This window comes from Mchenga conophoros, linkage group LG3 (assembly GCF_057382185.1).
Source record: "Mchenga conophoros isolate Kocher_MC1m ecotype Shallow Benthic linkage group LG3, M_conophoros_male_GT1.1, whole genome shotgun sequence".
Classification (NCBI taxonomy): domain Eukaryota; kingdom Metazoa; phylum Chordata; class Actinopteri; order Cichliformes; family Cichlidae; genus Mchenga; species Mchenga conophoros.
This window is the reverse complement of record NC_140528.1, coordinates 32,437,566-32,460,115: the sequence shown is the minus strand read 5'-3', so window position 1 is coordinate 32,460,115 and position 22,550 is coordinate 32,437,566. Positions and strand designations below refer to the sequence as shown.

General features: G+C 43.6%; 1 pseudogene; it reads right to left on the bottom strand.

The window, feature by feature from the left end:
* Positions 1 to 17,202: 17,202 nt before the first annotated feature.
* LOC146578198 (E3 ubiquitin-protein ligase TRIM21-like) lies at positions 17,203 to 19,123 on the bottom strand (annotated as a pseudogene).
* Between the last annotated feature and the right edge of the window lie 3,427 nt (positions 19,124 to 22,550).

Genomic DNA, 22,550 nt, shown 5'->3' with positions numbered 1-22,550 from the left:
GTTAAATATGAATTATGTGTGCTTTAAGGTGCTGGAAAGAAATGACACCCACCTCTCCCACAGGGGAATTGTAGAAAAAGGGGAGAGGCAAAAGGGGTACACTGTATTTATAGTATTGCACCAAAGAAGAAGAAAAGAATGAGGAGGGGCTCTAACTGATAATGAACACAACTACAGGCTTGGAGGTCCTAAAAGTCAGGTATAAAAGGAGAAGTTTGGGGGTTTAGAACACATTTTGTGTAATTATAACAATGTTATTTATGACTCTGTTACACAGCCACTGGGGAGCGCTATATTGGCTGTATCCCAATTCAGGGTCTGCAGCCTTAAAGTACGGAGCCTCAACGGTCCTCAAGGGCCGCGTACTTAAAGACCGCTAAGGCCGGAAGTGTGAGGCTTGTGAAATGGGGGTCTAGCCGTCGCGCTGGCCAGGTTGCCTAGCAACCATGATAGCTGGAAACGTGTGGTTGACAGAAATGAAGGAGAACATATTTTGTATCTGAGGCTGAGACCACAGGACTGTAAAACATGATTGTTGGGCTTCACTTCTGTACTGAACAGTCATTTAAGATTAGCTAGTAAATAACAAATAGTTAATGTTGTTCATGAGACTAATCAGTGTAAATATGAGCTGGCCAATATTATAGTTATTATATTAATCATTATTAGTTATTACAGCAGTGAGTTTGAACTCTCAAATCAAATCACTTCTATTGTCACATCACATGTGCAGGTACACTGGTACAGCGCGTGTGAGGGAAATTCATGTGAGTGAACTCTTTGTCAAATACTGAGCTTCAGTAAAGATTCAAGTTGCAGCTATTTATATTTCCTATCACCTTAAATCTTCACTCAAAGACACTCAAGTATCTTTGACAGTGTATATATAGATGTGTTATATATAAGAGACAAATGTAAGGACAAGATAGACATTGTGGACAAAACAGGACACCCCCCCCCCCCCCCCTCCATAATCTTTAGTTACAACACAGAACTCGATGTAAATCCCTGCCTAATATTTATTTGTCAAGGAAATTCCTCATTTACATGAACAAAATGGAATCAATTAGATAGATTTGATTCAAACCACTGCAGTGAATTTCCTTTTATAAGTATGGTGTGTTTTAGTTTTTGTAGTAAAATGTTGTGGTCTACACTGAGCTCAAACCAGAAATAAGTCCTCTGTAACAGGTCATGAGGAGAACATTAGTAACCTTCACTACAGCTCATGCTGTGCTTTGTTGTCCTCTCAGTCCCCTGGGTGGAGGTGGATTCAGGGGTGGAGTCTGTCCAGCTGATCTGCAAAACCACAGTTTGCCTGCCTAAAGATGCTAAAGTGGAGTGGAAGGATGCAAACAACAGGAAGGTCCACATGTATGAGAACCGCTCTGACCAGCCTGAAGAACAGGACGATAAATACAAGAACCGAACAAAGATGAAGAGAAACTTGCTGGAACCTGGAGACCTCAGTCTGACCCTGAAACAGCCCACAGATGGAGACAACTCCACCTACACCTGCACTGCCTACAGCAGGGAGGGAAACATCCTGATGGAGAAACAAGTGGAGCTGAAAGTCAGAGGTCAGTGCTGTAGATCCAGGTCAAAGGTCAGAGGTCAGACTCATGATGGTGGTTCAGTCTCAGTGGCTCCATCCAATAATGTCACAGTGTTAGCATGTCTGATGTTTGTGGCTGTTTTGGTTTTTATTTGATTTCCTCCCAAATGTAAAAGCTTCAGCAGATGAACTGTAGGAGTAAAGTTCATGTGTGAGACTTCATCTGAAAGGTCACATCTTCTAGTTTCTGAACATGTGTTTGTTTAGCATGTGGCTGAAACACAGGCTAAGCTAAGTCAGCTCAAATCTCAGTAACAACCTTCTTTGGTCCTCATCTATAATCAGTCATATCTGAGTCACAATAACTAGAAGATGATTTCTAGCAGAAGTGTGAACATCTCCACATCCTTTCTCCATGTTATCATCCAAAGCTGTGTGAAGTTTCAGAGCTCTGCAGCTAACAGAGACTTTCAGTTTGCTGCTCTCTTCCTCTGACAGCTCCATTCTTAGGGAGCGTTAGTTCTGTTTCACTTTATTCCACTTATTCAGTCTGATGTTCTCTGATCTGTTTCTCTTGTTTAGTGTCTTAAATGCTGCCAGTGCCTCTCTTTGCTGTAACCAACCTTTCTCTTTATTTCTGAGCTTTTTAAGGACTTTAACTGATGCATCAACCTTTGAAAATGGAAAGAAATCAGTCAGATTCATGGCTGCATCACAGTGTCACATGTAGTTCTCCACATCAGCTGGATTATATCTATAGCAGCAAACAGCAGCTGATGCACAAATCTTTGTCTGTGTTAATAAAGTTGGATCAGTTCAAACAGTTTGTTGCTCTGCTTGAAAGCAGCAGTTTTTCTAATGCACCACCTTCATGTTTCCTTCATATTTGAATCCCCCTGTAGATGCTGACAGGTAACCATGTCACACAGAGCTCAAGCCTTTGAATCCAGCTGTGACTGTTGATTTTCTATTGAATGGACTTTTTCAAATCCAGCTGTAGGCCTGTGTTTGTGAGCTCATTAACAGCTGTTTGTTTAGAGAGACGTGGTCCTCACAGGACAGCCACTACAAACATATGATTTTATAGAATATGATGCATTACTGCAGATTCAGTGTGACAGAAACATGAGAACTGCTCTGACCAGCCTGAAGAACAGCACCAGCGTTACAGAGACCGAACAAAGATGAATGAAGACCTGCTGAAAACTGGAGACCTCAGTCTGACCCTGAAACAGCCCACAGATGGAGACAACTCCACCTATACCTGGGCCCTATTTCAGGAAGCCGGTTTAGAAAACTCAGAGTGAAAAACGATACTCAGGGTTGAGTAACCCCGAACTGTCCAACTCGGAATATTCGGTTTCAGAAAGGCTGATAACAATTAGTTCAATCAACGCGGAGTTGCTTTAACCCCAAGTTAAGCGCGCGCACGAGGATACATAAAGCCCTGATTAGTGGAGCACAGATTAAGCGAGTCACCATGGAGACGCAGGGAAAGAAGGCGCGGTCAATGTATTTTACAGCGCTTGAGGCCGAAATTCTGATGGCAGCATATGCTGATAACATGCAAATTTTGCAGAAAAAAAGTAACACAGCCTCAGCTGCAAAAGAAAGGGAGCATGCATGGCAAAACAAAGCCGACAGAGTCAATGCGTGAGTGTTAATTTAAACATTGATCTAGGGATTTCCACCCATTTAACACGTTATTTTATTATATTTTATTTTATTTTTTATTTCATACATTTTATTTTGTGATGTGAGCGCAGGTGCAACCCAACAGGCCCCAAACGTTCCTGGCAGCAAGTAAAAATGAAATATAAAAATATAGTCCAAACAGGTAAGGTGTAATTGTATTATGAGCCATAGTGCTTGGTCTGTTTGTCCCATGTAAATCAATTGCAGTTAGAGGCTACATTAATTTTCTTTCTGTAAGCACTTATTGAAATTATCTGAGCACATTACAAGTACATATTTGCTTACTCTGTATGCTCAAATGTGACCCGTTATAGCCAACAGAAAAAAAGAGGAGGCCCGAAAAACAGGTGGGGGTCCTCCACCACCACCACTCACAGAGCCTGGCCACTTGGCTTCCACATTTGTGATAATGTTTTTTTTTTTGTTTTTTTTTTGGCCTGTCCCGTTTGGCTCTTTTGCCATCAGAATTGTTGTCTAAAGGCAAAGAAAGATGCCCAACGGATTTACTTTACCAAACTGACCATCCCAGCCTTGCCGTAATGGTCCATTTGATTCACCTTTTATTGTTTATTTTATTTTCACCTACTGAATACGGGACAGACTTGACTGGGGGAAAGAAGGGGAGAAAGAAAGAGGGAAAGAGAAACAGCTGAGAAGAGGGACGGGGGAGAAGGGCAAAAGACAAAAACCAACAGAACGGGCAGAGAAAAAAAAATGCATATATCAATCACCTGGATCACCTGCTGAGAAAGAAAAAAGAAAGCAAGCAGAAGAGAACAAGAGTAATAGAATAAACAACATCACAATGATATATGGGAATATGACAGTAAATACTAAATGTTAAACATTATTGTGCAGCACATAAGATCAACAGAACACAGTGTGCTTTGAGGTAGGAGCCAAAAAGGGTGTAGTTTGTGGGTGTGATCACCCGTGTGTACACCTGTGAGCATGGACGCGCTTGTTTTTTGTTTTTTTAAAAGGTTCCTTCATGTAATAATCTGCTAGAGGGTGTGGGGGGGCCACAGCCCCGTCCTCCAGGGCGTGAAGCAGGTGTGGAGGAGATCAAAACTCCAGACATCCAGAGGCCCCCAGAACACAAGAGACCAAGGAAGACCAACAGAGGGGCAGCTGCGCCACTGTCCCGGAAAGAGCTGAGGAGAGTCCCAGATGAGGGCTCACTCAGCAGCCGCGGAGCAGAAGCCAGGGGGAGTTGCAGTGACGCGCCCGTGAGCTCCGCCGGCAGCCAGCTGCGCCTGAGTGACCGAGCCCCAGGCCAAGAGGCCGGGGGCACCCCACCTCCGAAGTGGCCCGAGCGAGCCCCAGGCTCCAGGCCCCGATAAGCGGCCGTCAAGGAGTGAGCCGGTGTGTACCTGGGCGCCCATCCCCGGACACAAAGAACCACCAACGCACCGATGTCTGAGGGGGTCCGCCACTGGCAGGGGAAGTGGTGGTAGGGGGAGATAGGCCTCCAAACCTTGGAGGGCCTGAGATGTCCCCAGAGAGGTGGCGCCTGACACCCAACCTGACATATAGACACAGACATACAGGCACACACAGATACAAACATCCATTCCCACCCTCATGCTCTCATATGCACTTACTCCACACTCAACCAACGTGGAGACAGACATAAAGAGACGTTGTACACACGATCACACTCCCCAAGCGTACTCTACAAACCGGGTCTAGGTGCCCCCGCCCCTGGAGGGGGGAACTGCACCCAGACCCAGGTGGTGTTTCCCTTTTCCCTGCGGTGGGGGGAGGCAGACCGCCCCGACTCCGCAGCAGCAGGAAGGCTCCACACTCCAGACCGCAGTCGGACGGCCAACTCCTCCTCCTAGTCCTAGCCCCCCTGCTCCAGCAGGTCGCAGAGAACGGGGGTGAGAGAAGACTCCGAACCTCCCTCCACCCGCTCATTGTAATGTTGATGCATCTGTGTTCTAAGGTGCATTTAAAACCCAGGAGGGCTTGGAGCTACCTGCCAGAGAGCAGCAGGTAAGCGCATGGTCCCTCCTGCTAGCCCTCAATGTCTACGTGTATTTAAAATTGAGAGGTGGGCAACGATGCCAGGGGTGGGGTGTACACCCTGATGGTACTTTGGACTCCGTGTATCGTGCCCACCCCCAAGATCCTATATGTATGTGTAATGAGAGTGTGAGTAATGTGAATGTCTAAGTTGTGGGATAAAATTGAGGCAGAGGCAGCCAGAAGGGGACAGGGGGGGGGGGGGGGGGTAGCCTCCTCTGCACCCTGGTGACATACCCCTACTCCAAGGCCCTGCATGTGTGGGTGGTTGTGGTGGAGCGGGAAGAGGGAGGCAGCTGGAGATGGGGAGGGAAGGAAGGGAGGGGCAAGTGACCCCTCCCTGGGGCCAGCTCCCCCGCTGACCCCAGTAGGCACCCCCATACTCCGCGACCCGCCAGGGAAAGGGGGCCCAGGCCCATCCAGACCGGGCCCAGTGCAGCAGCGCCGCCCGGCCCCACAGAGCCCGGGACAGTCCACCCAACCCCACCACAGAGAAAACTGCACCCACCCCACCATCCACTCATCTTCCAGACTACATAAGACAATAAACACCCAGGCTGAGATCTTCCTCCACCTCTCCTGTATCTCCCCCTCCTGCAGAGGCAGCTCCTGAGGAGAGGAAAGCTCCTGCAAGATGTGACAATCTCCCCCACCAGTTGAAGAGCCCCCCAGGTGGCTCGACGCACCGGCGGCACCCTGCTCCAGGGCTGGGCCCCCATGCACCCACCCGCCCACAACCCCGGCAACACACCAACCAGGACCCAAGCCCCCGAGGCCCGGTCCGGGTCCCAGCCCAGAGACGGAGCGCCCCCAGAACCTCACGCCCATCCCGGACCCACCCAGGGGCAGCCAGGCTACCAGGTCAGTAACCCACGTCCGTCAGCACAGACCCTCCCCTAGCCCCGCTGCACGCAGCCGCGAGGAAACAGTCACCGGAGAGCCAACAGAGCCCCTAACCGGACATGACCGCTACCCCGGGTTGAGCCCCCCAAGGAAGATGCCTCCGGGGAACCCCCCGACGCCCTAAGCCTGTCCCTACCCCCACACCAATCACAACAGTGAAGGCGGGACCAAACTATGACCCCCCACCCCCACTAGGTGATGGAGCTGATCAAAGGAGCCCAGAGCAATTGATCTGATGTGGTGGCAGAGGCTGTATCAAGACTAATGTAATCTAATAGATAATTTCTATATTGGTTAGAATTAAGATTATTTTTATTTTTCCAGTTCATGAGGACTGTTTTCTTGGCTATGCATAGGGCAGTGAAAACCATATGGGCGATATTCTTTTCTGAAGTGACATTATCTAAGCTGCCCAACAAACACACTAAGGGGGAAGTTGGAATGTTACATTTCAGACACTTCGATAAGTCTTCACATATCTCGCGCCAAAACTTCTGAACTGGTGGACAGAACCAAAGAGCGTGGATATAATTGTCCGGTGAATTGGTTTGGCAGTGTGAGCAGTTGTTGGTAGACGTAAAGCCCATCTTGAACATCCGATGACCTGTATAGTGCACTCTATGTAATATTTTGTATTGAATTAATTGAAGACTGGGATTTCTAATTAGATGAAAGGTTTTTAAGCAAATCTGAGACCAGAAGTTTAGGTCTAAGTTAACTGATAAATCCACTTCCCATTTTGCAATAGGAAGTGATATTGATTCATCTGTTTTAGAAAGCATTCTGTATATTTTGGATAGTAATTTGGGGGGTTTAAGAGTAAGAAATTGAACCACACTTGGTGGTGTTTGTAGTTCAACTTGACCCGGTTTAAATTTCTTTTTTACTATGGATTTAATTTGTTGATATTCTAAAAATCTTTTCTTGTTGATCCCATATTGTGTAACTAGTCCGTCAAATGAAATAAATTCTGTTCCTTCTAGTATATGTTCTAAATATTTGATTCCTTTATCACTCCAATCTGAAAAGTTTATCATATTATTGTTTTGTAATATGTCAGGGTTGTTCCAGATAGGTGTACGTTTGCATGGGATTAATGAAGACGCCGTCAATTTTAGAAACTCCCACCATGCTGTCAGAGAAGAGCTGATGTTGATGCTTTTAAAGCATTCATGTCGTTGGATGTTTGAGCTGATAAATGGTAGGTCTGAGATCTCTAGATTATTGCAGAGTGCTTGTTCTACATCTAGCCAAGGTTCATCTAAGAGGGTGTGTTTTAGCCATCCTGAGATAAACTGAAGCCTGTTGGCTAAGAAGTAGTGCTGAAAGTTAGGCAGTTCTAGTCCTCCTTTATCCTTGGTCTTTTGTAGTGTTTTTAAGCTTATACGTGGGGGTTTATTTTTCCAAAGGAATTTGGACATACATGAATCTAGAGATCTGAACCAATCTTGTGGCGGTTTAGTTGGGATCATTGAGAATAAATAATTAATTTTTGGTAAGACCATCATTTTTATAGCGGCAACCCTTCCCATGAGTGATATGGGTAGACATTTCCATCTAGCCAGATCATCTTCTACCTTCTTTAAAAGTGGGATATGGTTTAATTTAGTTAGATCTGCAAGCTTGGGAGAAACATTAATACCTAAATATTTTATATTTCCCGATTGCAGTGGTGTAGAAGAGGAATTATGGAAGGAGCAATTAATCGGTAGGACTGTAGATTTTGACCAGTTAATTGAGTAATCTGATATTCTTGCAAAAGAGTTTATCAATTCAATCACCCCAGAGATATTGGTTTGTGAATTTTGGAGAAAGAGTAACACATCATCCGCATAAAGGCTGATTTTATGTTCCACGTTCTTGCATTTTATGCCCTTAATTACTGAATTCTGTCTAATTGCTGCTGCTAGTGGTTCAATAAAAATTGCAAATAGTGAAGGGGAGAGTGGGCATCCCTGCCTGGTGCCCCTCAAGAGACAGAAGCTGGAGGATGTCTGGTCATTTGTTCTAACACAAGCTGTTGGGGAATTATATAATATTTTTAACCAGTTTATGAAAGAGGATCCAAAACCAAATTTGTGTAAAGTTGCAAATAGAAATTTCCAGTTAACTCTGTCAAATGCTTTTTCTGCGTCTAAAGAGAATATTGTAGTTTCTAGGTTTTTACTGTATGAGTAGTCTATCAAATTAAGTAATCTACGTGTATTTGTTGATGAGTGCCTACCTTTTATGAAACCAGTTTGGTCAGGATGAATTAAAAGGGGGGTTATTTTCTCCAGTCTCTTTGAGAGAGCTTTGCAGGTTATTTTAAGGTCTACATTTATAAGGGATATTGGACGATAGCTTGAGGGATATACAGGGTCTTTGCCTGGTTTTAGCAGGAGATTAATGTTTGCAGAATTCATATTTGATGGAAGTCTGCCCTTTTCTTTAATTTCCAACAACGTTCTGTAGAAAACTGGTGCTAGAATCGACCAGAATTCTTTGTAGAATTCTGCAGGAAAGCCATCTGGACCTGGAGCCTTATTATTGTGCATACTTATCAGGGCTTCCTGGAGTTCACCTGGTGTCAGTGGTGAATCCAGTGCCATTGCTTGAGTGTCCAATAATTTTGGAAGAGTTATGTTGTCCAAAAACTGATCAATTTCTTTTTTAGATGGGTTTATTTGTGGTGAATACAACGTTTTATAGAAATCCCTGAAAATGTTGTTTATTTGTATCGGATCATATATTGTGTTCCCAGATGAATCTTGAACAGCACATATAGTTGTTTTTTCTTTATTTATTTTTAGCTGGTTTGCTAGAAATTGACCGGATTTATTACCATGTTCATAATTTTGTAGGCGTAGTCTTTGTACTAATAATTTTGTTTTTTTAATCAATTATCTCATTTAATTCTAGTTTTGTTTTGCGTATTTTGTTCAATGTTTCCTGATCTTGGTGGGACGCGTAGGCTTCTTCTAGTGATTTGATGTTTTTTTCTAATTCCTGAATAAAAGAAAGGGAGCATGCATGGCAAAACAAAGCCGACAGAGTCAATGCGTGAGTGTTAATTTAAACATTGATCGAGGGATTTCCACCCATTTAACACGTTATTTTATTATATTTTATTTTATTTTTTATTTCATACATTTTATTTTGTGATGTGATGTGAGCGCAGGTGCAACCCAACAGGCCCCAAACGTTCCTGGCAGCAAGTAAAAATGAAATATAAAAATATAGTCCAAACAGGTAAGGTGTAATTGTATTATGAGCCATAGTGCTTGATCTGTTTGTCCGATGTAAATCAATTGCAGTTAGAGGCTACATTAATTTTCTTTCTGTAAGCACTTATTGAAATTATCTGAGCACATTACAAGTACATATTTGCTTACTCTGTATGCTCAAATGTGACCCGTTATAGCCAACAGAAAAAAAGCGGAGGCCCGAAAAACAGGTGGGGGTCCTCCACCACCACCACTCACAGAGCCTGGCCACTTGGCTTCCACATTTGTGATAATGTTGGCAGCATCACATATGATCTTCACAGTGCAGAGAACACAAATTAGCATCCATTACTATAATGAAATAATTTGTTAGTTTGAAATGCTACAGGGAACTATGTACCTGCACATTAATGCTGTGGAAAGACTTCCTGTTCACATAGTCTCCTTCATTTACTGAAGGAGCAATGATTGGAATGTGAGTGCCATCTATACAGCCAATCACGCCTGGGAACCCTGAAAATAAATGTAAAATTTAAGTAGTAGTTCAAGTATCACCACATCATGAATTAAATTTTGTTCATCCTGATACCTGCAATTTTGTGGAATTTTGTGGAATGTCCGCGATGTGTCACATGAGCAATATTAGGCCTGAGGATGTTATTCAAATAAATTATAGATTGTGCTGAAAAACGGTGACGTTCACACAGAAAATCATCAGGAAATGATAAAATGTCCAAACGTGCTCTAATCACTCTCTCCCGGCGGAGAGCTCTGCGGAGAATTTGGGCTTCAACATCTACTGGCTCTTCAAGGACGGGGCAGGCCATGTCTGACACTTCCTACAGTCAGGTTTCCGACACAGAGGCGGAGAACGTCAGGGTTAGTTGAAGTAAACCTGCTAGGGGGCAGGTTAGCTTCACGGAGTGTGTCGTCATAGTAACTCACTCAGAATTAATCTGAACTCGCTTTGTGAAACCGAAAACCCGGAGTTTTCGTTAACTCAGGGTGTACTTACTCAGAGTTTGCACTAAACCGGCTTCCTGAAATAGGGCCCTGGACCATGGTGCACTTCATCTACTCACCTGCACAAACAGTCAGTGCAGACAGCAGCAGCACACACACACCTGCAACAGGAGGTCAGAGGTCACTGAAAGTCAGAGGTCAATGAAGGTCATAGGATATTAAAGGTGAGAGGTCACTGAAAGAGAGTGGACATTATGACCAGAAGGCAGTAATAGGCCTGGGAGAGCATCTTCTATGTTACCATGTTCACCCTTCTCCCTGCTATGATGGCACTTGTTTAGCCATTTGTCACATAGACTCTGGATGTTATATTTCAAAGCTGCACACTGGTTATCTGTGTAGGTCACAGTTAGGTGTTGTGAGAAAGTTGGTGACACCCAGTTGGTGGGGAGGTCCTGGTGGTGAAGTCTTCTGTTCTCCTGTGTCAAGGGTGTAGACAACAGCTGTTGAAACACCTTCTCTTTTAACGTCTATTCAACTAATTGCTGTGCTATTCATCTTTAGTACCTGCCCCCCCTCTCTCGTGCTCATAAGAATAAAAATGAATAAAAAGTTGTTGATTACTTCTACTCATGTGACAAAGTGCAGGAAGACCACGCCTGGGTGCATATTTTTGGTAATAGCCCGTCACCAGTAGTAACCATCTATTACCTATGACGAGCCACCTGGGAAGGCGAGACGAACTTTGGAGCAGACACAAGACACTTTGTCGAGAGACACTTCTGCATCGATGACGGGCTGATTTCAGTTCCCACAGAGTCTGCAGCCATCGATCGGCTTAAGCACACATGTTGTATGAAAGGCTCTGGGATTTTATGTCTATGTTCTGCAATATTGTGTGGGGTGGAGTCGTAGGAAATGACGTAGGCAGAAGTTGGGGGTATCGCGATGCTACTCGAGAAGGGGAGATTTTTTCAGTGTTAGTTCTGTTTACCTCGTAAGCTGTTCCTGGTTGCCATCCTTCACGGTGATGCTCCGAGTGTTAAGTTCATGACTGGAAGTAAGTTTCCTTAAATATGTTTATTTTCCGATTCTGATGTTGGCCGCGGCTTTAGTTACATTCTACCGCATTGTAGCACCGCTTTTTTTCATCTCGTGACTCGAAGCATGTGCCGCCGGCCGCCGCCATTATGTAGTAATTTTATTCGGCCACACGTTGGTGCCAAAGTCCTTTGTTTACAGTTAGAGTGGATGTTTCGGCTATGTATGACATTCTCACTGTGTTTAATTGTGTCCTTTCTGTGTTTGGAGCAAGAGATGAAAGATTGGCATAGTTCAAATTATATATGTTCTGTTATGTGTATATTCAGATGGATGTGTTGGTTTATTTCATTTAATCCGTTATGTTTATCTTAGTGAAGCTGTTGCTGTATATATTTATATACTGATGGCAACTTGTTTATTACTACAGACTGCTGGCAACACTGAGCATCTAGGTGGCAATAAAACAGCTGGTGGTGACAATCCAGCAAAGTGGAAGCCTGTTGTCCTGCTTCCTGTATCCTGACCGATACACCGTCTTGTTAGCTGCTGAACCTTAAAGAACTAGCCCTCACCAAGTGCTCCTCAACACATGTGCAGCCGAGTCCAACCTCAAACTCCACAAAATTTCCTCAAATAGTTTCTTAGTCATGCAAGCCTACACCCGGTGTGGAGTTCTCTCCGTATGTAATAGTATCTTCAACCTCTTGTATAGTCCGAGTGGAAAACAGTTAAAGAAAAAAAAAAAACATAAACATGTTTAATCAATACCTTTCATAACTTGAAATGCAAATAGAAATTATACATTTTTAAAAATGATGCAAACAACAAAGTAAAATGTTGCTATTTACTTTGGTGGCATCCGTCATTTTTTACAGTGTTGTATGTTGGTACCTCAGGTCCCACATCTCCAGATTCACTAACAGCTTCTTCCACCTGGGCCATTCAGACATTTAACAAACACAATGTCCCCTCTGTTCTAACTCTGCTGTGATCCCAACAACCTACATGTAAAGGTCGCCCAAACTAATAAAATTGTCAGGGATTATAGTGGAGAGAGAAAACAGGCGGCTCCCACCCTCTATCTGAACATCAGTTTTGAGTGGCTATACAGTATATCTGCAGAGATACGGGCAGTACAGGTGCAGCAGTTAGGTATTAAGAAATAAAAAAGAAAAGAAAAACATAAAATGAATTCATATTCAATTTCCACATTTACTAAAAGCAAACAATGTAATGATATTAAAGTAACTCCCTGATGGATGACATGAGCAATGAATAGCTTCACTGATTTTATTAGGTTCTATTTGAGTCTCAATCTGCTGCTGTTTGAAGCTCATCACCAGAAAAACAACTAAACATACAAACTCTGAGGGAAATGACCAAAACAGTCTCCAGTCTTTTGTTAGACTCTGTGTTTATAGTGGAAAACTTGCTCTTATTAAAGGAAGTGAAGGATACATAATAGGCAGATTAGAAAAACGTGTGGTGAGTGCAACTAGCAGCTGTGGTTTCCTGAATGAACGTCGATGTTCGAAGAAACGAGGTTACTACACCGGGGGACCCCATCCTTGGGGTGGACCCATTTTTGTTTTAGCGTGTTTTGGGGTTTAAAAGCCACAGAGACGCGGTGCTTAGGAAAAATGCATTTCAGCTGTGCTGATGCTCCTGACACGTATAAGACTGGGGAAACCTGCATTCAGCTGGACCTGAAAAACACTATGTCCAGATAAACACAATCAACTTTTGGAGAAAAATAAAAGATTCTTCATCAGACTAACAACTAAAAACATGACACTTACCTTAACAGTATGGGCTACATCAAATATATTCAAGACCGACAACAACACTTCTCACTGCTGCTAATTTTAACAAAACTAAACAAAAAGTAGAAAAAGGCAATTCACCAAGTCTTGAAAAGTAAAACTGAAAAATAGAAACACAGAATAAAATAAAACATCCATCCAGATCTTTACCACCAACAACATAAAATCTATCTTAATTAAATGGCCAAATTCTCCAATAAATGAGCAATAATAAAGTAAGAAAAAATAAGACATTCAATTTATGGACGCTCAAATTAACAGAGCGACATTAAACGCACCTCATTGCCTGCCGTAGCGTTCTTCGCAGCTGCACTTCACCTCAAAGGTCGGTTAATACATCGGATTGAACTTAACCAAAGTCCAATTAAAGGAAAATAAATGTTTCTAACAAATACAATGAAGAAGATTAAAATAATTCACTGTCAGTTACTGTCGCTGTGAGTTTGACGAGGTCAGCTGCTTCATTTGGTTCTGCCTAAAGTTCTCTCAGTGATCCAGTGTTTATATGATAAGATACGTGTTTAATGCAGAAAGTTGGAATTACAAGTTGGTAAGAAGCTTTTTAACAAAGGTTTGATTTAAGCTTTAAGTTCAAAGGTGAAAGAAATTTCACGTTTGATGAAGGAAGATCAAGGCTAACAAGGACATAGGTCAAAGGTCAAAATAAGGTAAGGTGAGAAAATATAATAGATATATATAATCAATCAATAAGGTGAAAATATCAGATAAAAGGGTTTTTTTGGTTATAAGGAATAAAGAGGTCAAAGGTCAAAACAAGAGTACTGTTAAGTTAAAATTAAAGGGTCAAAGGTCAGATTAAACAGGTTACACAGAAAGGATCGGCAAAACTTAAACAAGGATAAAGAAATAATACATTAAACAAGGAAATAAATTAAAAGTCTGAGTTAATGAGAAATTAAACGTTTAAATCAGGTGTCGCGAAATCAGTTTTACCCCGGTTCTTTTTATTCCTCGAGCATCCAGAGATGGCACCGGACTCAGTAGTCATTTTCACAAAATCTTTATTCATCTTTATTCATCTTTAAGCATGCACTTCTAGAAGGGAAGATGAGGCCGGTGTCCCTCTGCAAAAATCTTCACTCCTTTGTTCGTTACAGTCAGCTTTATAGAAGCGACCCCATCATAAAACCAGCAGGGGAAGAAGGTGACCTGTAGCGTCACTGCTTCCCAGTTGGAGACAATTTCCCACTCCCACTTCCACACTTTATTTTCTTTGTTTTCATCATTTTCTTTTCTCTCTTTTTTTTTCACCCCACATTAACCTGTTAACTCACTCCTTCAACCTCATTTCCTTTCAGCCCAACAGCTCTCATACAGTCAGCAATCAAATTCTCCATTCATCCTTGAGTACTTGATCACTTTAAATGTCACTATTAATTTTATCAATTTATTTATCATTAGTCTAACACTGATCCACTCTTTAATTTGCTTTATTTACTTTAGTTCATTTTCTCATATTTGATCACTACAATTTCTTAATTATTAACTCTTATTATTTCACAGAAAATCAACTAATCTACTTTGTCTCCCTCTTTATGATCAAGGAATTCACACACACTCACAGGCTGGTCACTCGCCCCCACCTTTTCTTTCTCACTCACACACACGCACACTTTACTCTTTGTTCGTCCCACCTGTGAACCCGCCCCTCGAGGCTGGCTCACACACACTTCATGCTTCTCGCAGTCCCATTCAAACTTTCTGCGAGACACTTCTGCTGATTCAGGACAACGCCCCAAGCGGCACACAGAGCGGGTGCCGTCCGCTCGTGCACCTCACGAATTGTTCAAAACTTGCGCCACGGACTTGATACCGCGGTTTCTCTTCCCCGAAAAAATATAAAACCAAATTAAACCCCCCAATTGACTTCACAGCTTGCAACAATTCGCGACACGGCCTCCTGCCGCGATTTCTGCACACCACAAACACACACTTTTAGACACGAATTCTTTTATTACTTTAATTGACTCCCGTACTTCAGACGAGACGCCGACTCTAACGGCGCTTTCACACACACTACACCGTCCTCCTTCTGCATCAGGCACTGGTTCAACTCAGCTCGGAATCTAACTGGCGAAAGCAACCAATCCTGCTTTTATGCATACTTCAGACTGTGACAGGGACCTCTCCCCGACTTAGTTATTTAAGGAGCCACGAATCCCCAGGTCACCACCCTGGATCTCCTGCCTTCAGGTCCTAGCCCCGCGTCCGAGACTAGGTGGGGTAACCAAACCCGTGACACGCGCAGCCCGTAGCTGGCGACGAGGCCTCTCAGCCCCGCTTTCTAACTAATAATAACACACGTTTCCTGCTTTAACGCACGGGGATGGATCACACACCGCCACTTTTTTTCCTAATGACTAGGACGGATGAAACACCGATTCTATTAATCCGTAACAAACGTCTCCTGCTTTAACGCACCGAGATATCCTTACGGGGCGCTAAACATCAACTTGGAGTTCTTAAAAAAGTCTCTTGCTTTAGTCGCACTGAGGCGGTCACTAGCCGCCTTTTCTACTGAGTGAATTTACACTGGGATACGTTCTTTTTATTCCTCGAGTATCCAGAGATGGCACCGGACTCAGTAGTCATTTTTACAAAATCTTTATTCATCTTCATTTATCTTTACTCTTCTTCATTTAAGCATGCACTTCTAGAAGGGAAGATGAGGCCGGTGTCCCTCTGCAAAAATCTTCACCCCTTTGTTAGTTACAGCCAGCTTTATAGAAGTGACCCCATCATAAAAAACCCCTACGGTGTGCTGCAAACTCTGTCTGTGTCTATGTGCACGAGCACGTGAATGCCTACATGTGCACGTTCCCACGTGTCTATGTGAGTGCTCGTGAGTGAGTGTGTGCGCATACCTGTGTGTATGTGTGAGTGCACATGAGTGAGTGTGCGTGTGGATGTGTGTGCGTGACAGTTAAAACACTGTGGGTGTAGATGACTCCCTAGGGGTCATAAAACTCCCCCCACAGTTACAAATGTTAACACCCCCACCTTAAGACATCCTCTGGGGAATTTCCACTCAGTGGGGGAGAAGCCTTCCAAAATCTACTCCTAACTTCACAAGAGAGTGAGGCCTTTATTACTTTACAAACAGTGTCCCTACAATAATTCTACATTCTATGATAACATATTTCTAAACTCTAAAATAAGCTAAACATTCCTACACAGGTTAAGAGTTAAATTTTAAGCTTTTCTTAGTTAAACTAAATAAAATAATCAGAATAAACGATTGGAGGAAAAAAGCAAAGATGTTGTGATCAAATAGTTTGTACGGCAGAAAGAAAAACATGTTTCAGTAGATTGTATGTTGGAAACCACAGTAGACACAGTAGACTCAAATCATTGTTACTGAGGAATTCTGCCTTAAACAGTAAAGTGTTCTTTAACAGTGTGTGTGTGTGTCTGCAGCTGTTGTGTTGTTGCTGCATCGTTGCCTCAGGGGGAAAGTTGTGTGTGTGTTATGCAGACTAGCAGAGACTGCAGCTGTCAGCAGCCACACACACTTTCTATTCTTCAAATCAAATCACAGTGAAACATGTTCACTGACAGCTCAGCTTCAGCATCGTCTTCATGCTGTGACTGCAGCCGTTCAACTCTGTTTGTCTTTAACCCAAATCATCACAACATGCAAATATAATCATCAAAATGATGTGACTGGAAGGATGCAGCAGTCTGTGCTCCACCTTTCTCCTCCACACCTGCAGGTGGAGAACATGGATGCATGAATCTCTACAGAGTTCTTTGAATATTATCCGTCTCATCAGTTTTCAGTGAACAAAACTCCTCACAGAGCCAAAATAAGCAGTTTGTATCCAACATAACTCAGCTGGACTCTGATGCTCCGTATAACAGCCACACATGAGTCTGGATTCACTCAAAGCATTGAACAAACTTTATTGGAAATGAAGCTTTTGGACATTTGTTCTCTGATATTTGCTCTTCAGCTCGAGTCTCCATCAGTGGGAACATTTCCTGATTCAACTTTTCTTCTGTTCAAATCAAACTCCATGAGAATCAAAGTGTGAATCAGAGTCCTGATGATCAGATTCTATAGAAACATGGAGACTGTAGAGGATTTACACTCAATGTGTTCATTTGTTCCCTTCAATCAGAATCAGAATAGAAATCAAGCGGTTCTACAAATGAAATCAGGGGTAGATTAATGTTATTGACAGGACAGATGATCAGAGGTGCAGAGTTTTTACCTCCATAATTCAGACTGGGACTGAAGAATGGGTGGAGTCTGTGAGTGAAGGAGCAGCCAGTAAAGGAGTAGATCAGAGCTGCAGCACCTACATCATAAAAGGAGACCAGACCCTCCTCATAATCCACAAACACCCCCACCTTCTCAGGACCAGGATGGAGACAGAGGGGGACTGAAGGACCAGCACAAGCACTGTACTCATTTCCATTTACCAGCCCTACAGTCCAGAAACCATCCTGAGGTCTCAGTGTGATTTGTCCCTTCCTGTTGATCGACTCTGTGGCCACTCCTAAATCCCACTCAGTCTTTCCTTTAACCTGAACCTCAAAGTAAAATCTGCCTGAAGAGAAACTCTGCTCTCCTAAAACCATAACACACAGTAAGAAAATCTCTCTGGGTTGTCTGGAAGATTCTTCCTCACATCACTATCATACACTTGTTTTCCATCATCAGACAGGATGAGATAAGGATGAGCTGTATCAGGATCCAGAGTCACATCCACCTCATGCTGCTGCACCCTCTGCAGCTCAGCCTCAAACAGCTTCTTCTTCATGAGTTTCCTGATTGTCTCCTCCAGCTGAGCCACAGCTCTCCCCACAGTCCCCTCATATGATGGTGGATGAACTCTGACCTCTGTCCAGTCCTTGCTGGGTGGAGCAGCTTTCAGGGAGGAGAAGCTTTGGAGGAGGTGGAGGTGGTCTTCAGAGCGTGAGAGCTGCTCCACCTCAGAGCTTCTCTCCATCAGCTCAGAGATTTCCTGTTCCAGATCTTTGATGAGACCTTCAGCCTGTTTCTCTGTAGCTTCCTGTTTGTCTTCGATCTCCTTCATGAGCTCCTTCAGGCATCTCTCAACAGACTCCATCAGAGCCGTGAGGACCTGAACACCTTCTGCTTTCTGTCTGTCTGCAGCATCTTTACTCATCTTCACCGACTCTGTGATCTCCTGAATCTTCAGTCGTCTCTTCTGGATCATCTGCTGAATCTCAGCCTCTGTCTTCTCCAGCTCTGCCTTCTTTCCTTCATATTCTTCTCTCAGAGGAACAAACTCGTGGTTCTTGTGGTCTAAAACAGAGCAGAGCATGCAGACACATGTCTGGTCGGTCTTACAGAACAGCTCCAGGAGTTTATCGTGCTTCGTGCACATCCTGCCTTCCAGGTTCTCCACAGCATCAACCAGCTGATGTCTTTTCAGACGTTTCAGTGTCAGATGAGGCTCCAGGTGAGTCTGACAGTAGGAGGTCTGACACACCAGGCAGGACTTCAGGGCCTTCAGTCTGGTTCCAGTGCAGACGTCACAGGGAACTTCTCCTGGTTTGGCAGCTTGTTGCTCTGAGCTGCTGCTGCTGGCTTTCTGCTGAGCTTCACGTCTGAACTGAGCAACCATCTCAGAGAACAAAGTGTTGATCTTCAGCTGAGGTCGAGTGTAGAAAGTCTCTTTACACATGGGACACTGACAGCTCTGATTCATGTCCCAGTGCTGACTGATGCAGGTTTTGCAGAAGTTGTGTCCACATGGTGTAGAGACTGGATCAGTGAACACATCCAGACAGATGGAGCACAGAAACTGATCTTCAGATCGCAGATTGCTGGCAGCAGACATGTCTGCACTCTGAGGGAGAAAGAAGAGAAACATTTGATTCAAAATTCACTTTAAATTTCATTTTTACAAAGAGAGAAACAAGCGTCAGTAGTCTGAGGAGCTTGGAGAGAAAAGCGTCTGGACTTCTTTAAGTTTCTACTCATCACAGAAGCTTCTTCACCTCATCCTCAACACGGACCAAGGAATGAATACTGCACTTTTGGAAGAACTCCCTCCCCTGCAGCCTCTTATCGTCAAAGGGACGGAGGTAGAGAGGGCAAACAGCCACAGATTCCTGGGACTGCAGGTTACATCAGACCTGAGCTGGACTCTCAACACTACAGCAACTGTGAAAAAAGCCCAGCAAAGGCTTTATTTCATTCGGCTGCTCAGGAAAGCTGGCATGAGCCACCACCCTCTCACCCAGGCCTGCAGAGGACTGATAGACAGCATCCTCACCGCAGGCATCACTGTCTGGTATGGAAACACTACACAGACAGAGAGGAAGGCTCTGCAGAGTCAGAAAGTCTGCAGAGAGGATTATGGGAACAACACTTGCATCCATGGACCTGCACATACAAAGCTGCACATACAATCTCAGACACAACAGAGCGGACAGCAGCATCACACACAGAACACGATTCTTCAACAGCTTCTTCCCCACAACTGTCAGACTGACGGCAAACAAAAACACACTGAACACTTAAAATAACACAGCACTACTTAACCTCACTTTGAATGTATCATCGGTTCACTGACCATCGGGCAATACACTCACAACAGACTTGTGAAACAGATCTGTGGAACAAATGTGCAATACTGTGAGTGCGATAAGAGGTAGAGAACTACACCCTCTCTGTACATTTTCTTCTTTTTCTTTGTATATAGAAAATAGTACAAATAAAATAATTCACGCGGAGTGTGAGGCATGAATTATGATCAGTTATTTTTTTAAGAATTCTAGAAATTGTTGCCAAATCATACAAAAACTCGCCAGTTTCCCCTCTCTATCAAATCTTATCTGCTCCACCCTGGCCACAGACACCATCTCATTAAGCCACCTGTTAAAACACGGGGCCGAAGAAGACCACCACTGTAAAAGAATAAGTTTCTTTGCAGCCAGCATACCCATTGTAATTATCTGTTTTTGTGAAAAGGAAAAAGATTCGACTGATGCAAATGATCCAAGTATAGCCAATGTACCATCACGTGGTACTTTTTTCCTAAATTGGTTTGAAAACCACATAAAAAAATCTGGCTCCAAAAAGCATTCAAAACAGGGCAATGCCAAAATAAATGTGCAAGGGAACCTTCACCGACTTTACATCTGTCACATAAGGGGGATACAGAATTATAGATCCGGTTAAGTTTAAGTTTAGAAAAGTGTAGTCTATGAATGACTTTAAACTGGATTAGTTTATATCTGGCATTTATTGAGCCTTTCTGAATATTGGACAAACAATTTGACCATTGGTCTTCAGACAGAGGGACCCCGAGGTCTTCAGCCCATGTTTTCTTAATTCGGTCGGAATCAACTGGGATTGTAAAGCACTTAACAAACTGAGATATCAAATGTTTAAAATCTGCTTTCCGAATTATATCAAAGTAAGTATAACTTCGTGGCTTCAGTGGAAAGTCTGAAAAGTTTTGTTGAACAAAATTCCTTATTTGAAGATAACGAAAAAAATGTGATTGAGGTAATTGAAACTTTTCTTGAAGTTGAAGGAAGGACATAAATTTGTCATCTGTATATAAGTCCTCAATGTATTTCAATCCCTTTTCCCCCCATTCTAAAAACACCCTATCCATTTTACCTGGTTTAAACAAGTAGTTATGTATTATTGGCATTCCTACTGAAAAATCAGGTTGTTTGAGAGATTTCCTAATTTGACTTAATATCTTTAAGGAGTGTTTAACAACAAAATTACGACTGAGCGAATTGTTAAAAGAACCCGTGTTAGAAAACAATAAGCCCGGTAATGAGGCTTCAGATACTGTTGCTGCCTCTACCTGGAGCCAGATCGGAAGCTTGTCATGACAATAATCAATAGGCGAGCCCCACTGCCAGTGCAATAGAGCTCTTGAATTTGCTGCCCAATAATAATGTCTAAACACAGGGAGACCTAACCCCCCGCAGGAAGTGTTTTTTTGAAGATGAGCCATGGATATCCGAGGGGGTTTTCCTGCCCAAATGAATGAGTGAATCAATGAATCAAGCTGCTTAAAAAATTTAAGTGGCAAGTGAATAGGAAGGTTTTGAAAAAGATATAAAAATCGTGGCAAAGACACCATTCTAACTGGATTTATTCGACCGATCAGAGACAGAGGAAGCAGCTTCCATTTTCTAATATCATCTTTGAACTTATCCAGCATTTCCAGGAAATTCAATTTATAAAGGAGTTTGGGATTTTTAGAGATCTTAAGACCAAGATAGGTAAAAGACGTAGTTACTAATTTGAATGGGAGTGAGCTGAGGAACTTTGGGCATAGATTATCTGTTATTGGCATAAATTCAGATTTATCCCAATTGATCATATATCCTGATAATTTCCCAAAGTGTTTAATACAATTTAAAAGATTAGGGAATGAGATTTCTGGTTTGGAAAGGCAGATCAGTAAGTCATCTGCATAAATGTTAACAAGACTTTCCACATTCCCAAATTTAACTCCCTGTATACCTGGGTGGTTTCTTATGTTAATGGCTAGGGGCTCCAGGGCTATATCAAAAAGAAGCGGTGAGAGGGGATCCCCCTGTCTCACCCCGCGTTGTAATTGAAAGGGAGAGGATTTATCTGCATTAGTGAGAATACAGGACACCGGACACAGATAAATCATTTTAATCCAATCCCTAAAGTACTCCCCAAAACCAAATTGTTTTAGAGTCTGTAGAGTACACCCAGCACAGACACACGCACACACAGGCAGGTATAGCCAACTTCCACGTTTATTGATATATTTGTATTTTGACAGCTGACTCAGTCGCACCGTCTGACAGCTCGAGCCCAGCTGATCTCCCTTGGCCGCTCCTCCTCGTCTCACTATAAACACAGCGGAGGAGACCATCATTAGTCCATAAACAATATCAGCTGTTCTTACCAGCCTCGCGGCGCCGCCCCGTTGAGCCTTCCACTCCACTCCTCCCCTGCAGCTGCGCCCGGGGCCACGCCTCCGCCACACACCCCCACCGCCCGTTCGAGGCCGGGGAGCCGTCCGGCCGAGCCAACTCCCCCCCCCGCGAGCGAGAGAGGAAATCGGCCACTGCCATCTGCGCCCCCGGCCTATGGATCACCTTGAACTTAAAGGGCTGCAACGCCAGATACCACCGGGTGATCCGGGCGTTGGCATCCTTCATGCGGTGGAGCCACTGCAGCGGGGCGTGGTCCGAACAGAGGGTGAATGAGCGTCCCAGGAGGTAATAGCGCAGGGAGCCGACCGCCCACCGGATGGCCAGGCACTCCTTCTCCACAGTGCTGTACCGGCGCTCGCGCTCCGCCAGCTTCCGGCTGATGAACAGGACAGG